Here is a 2235-nt window from a genome sequence, read left to right on the forward strand (position 1 = left end):
TCCCGCTCTCTCTTTCTCTCTGTGACTCATCGCAAAGTCATAAAGTGCTAAAACGGTTAAAGAGAGATTATTTCAAAACTATCTTATACACTCAGTAGGAAACCGCGCGGCTGTCAGCTTCGGCAAAAAGACCCGGCGCGATACGGAGAATCTCCCCCTCTCTCTCTCTCCAGCGCGCACTCTTTCCCTCTCTATCGCGCTCTCCCACACTGTATAATCTTCACCTCATTAGCATTTCAAAAATCATATCTTTATGAGTCATGCGTCGCAGGCGTTCTGGTGAGTTTGTCATTGCTCAGTTATGAAACCGGGGCGACTCAGCCTCCCCGTGCGGGAGCCGGTTCAGGGTTGTCAGAAGACATTTTGCATCCCCGTTCACACGAACACACACTTTGTCACAGTCATGCAAGGGAAACAAATATAGCAGGGACGGAAGCATATGTAAAAGAAGAAGAAGTATGCAGGTATGCAAGCTGATTAACATAAGATGAGACGAAATTTTACTGATCCCTGTGGGGAAATTGGGTCGTTTCAGCAGCAAAGAGTAATAGGATACAGCAAAAATAGAATATAAGAATATAGCAAATGAGGGACATTAAAAAGGACGCATTTCAACATGTCAAGAACATTTTACGCAGAAATGTATGAATGAAAAGTATGAAAAAGCATTACAACAGTGTGCAAAATGACAGCAGTAGAACATACTGAGACAAAGATAATTGAAGGAAAATATATAGGATATGAAAATATACCAAAACATGAAATGAAATGAAGTGAAAGATGAGATTGTGTGTGGGAGAGTCACACAAATGTACACATAAACACATATAGAAGCACAGACACACACACTTTCTCCCTCTCTTTCTCACTGTCGCTTTCTTCCAGGCACTCATACACACGCATTCTTTCATCCCACCCCATGCACACATACACACACACACACACTGCAGCAAGGTCCCGTTTCAAGGTTAAACCTTTCTAAAGGGAACAGCACCTGCATTAATGATCTGATTAACTGGCAACAATCATGAGATGAAACTCCCAGTGGAATATGCATTCACACACGCATGCACACACACACACATACAACACTAGCACACCATATTTCTTGATCATTGAAAAACACACACTGTACAGAACACGCTGTACACACATCCAAACATACTGTCAACAGCGAGGCGCAGCAATCCTTTAAAGTGCAAAGACAAAGTACACAGCATGCTGTGCACAAATACACAAAACACACACACACACAAAGTGAAGCACATCTCATTTCTATGAAAGATGTAAAGTTTATTATTCTCCCACATCACTCTCTTGTGAAAACGTCGTCTTCGCTGACACTTGAAGACTCAAAAAAGAGATGTAGAGGGAAGCGGCGAGGTTCATCCCATCGCAGCAGCTTCAAGACAAAAACAGAGAAGCGATCTGTCATTACTGTTAACTAGAGAAGGCAGAGAGAGACAGACAGCAGACTGCAGCGGCAGAGTGAGAGGAACCTGCTTCATTTTTTGTCATAAAGCTGTGAGTTGCAGCCTTTTTGAGAATATTTGCTCGGTGAACATGATTTGAGTTAGACCCATTAAACGTAGAAAAATCTGTCAATCAGGCATGTGAACAAAATTAGGCTGCAATAATGAAAGACACTGCTTAATTGTGAACTAACTAACTAATTTGTTAAAAATGGTGATTGGAGATGCAGGCTACCTTGCATTTTCATGGTTCCATTTTGTTGTTTGGTGGATTTTTCTTATTCCCGTGGTTACGTGACCAAGCATAGACGACATGACGTCACACTGAGATATCTCCAGCACAGCTACAATGGAGTTTATTAGCAGCCGAGGGCATCACGAGGCAAATTCAGGTCAGACAGGCAGTCAGTCAGTCAGTCATCTGTCGCTTTGTGAGATGATGCACTTCGTCAGATGGCCTCTAGAGGGCGTCTCTGACTGGCAGTGTTTCCCATACAGAGGCACAAAATCAAAAGTTGGTCACTGTACAGAAATTGATTTAAATCCATCTCTGATGCACCTGATGTGCGCGTCATGTCATGTCTGTCATGTGGAGATGCACAGACCAGTAGCATTGTACTCACACAGTCTCCCGGTGTGAAAACAACAGTCAAACTTAACATCATACTGGTGATCTGCTATTGGCTGGAAACATCAACAATAATTTCTACTGTTTAGAACAGAAGTGAGTGATTTACATCTTGGTAAGCCACATTTTTAATTT

The sequence above is a fragment of the Centroberyx gerrardi genome, chromosome 10 (genome assembly GCF_048128805.1).
Source record: "Centroberyx gerrardi isolate f3 chromosome 10, fCenGer3.hap1.cur.20231027, whole genome shotgun sequence".
Taxonomy (NCBI): Eukaryota; Metazoa; Chordata; class Actinopteri; order Beryciformes; family Berycidae; genus Centroberyx; species Centroberyx gerrardi.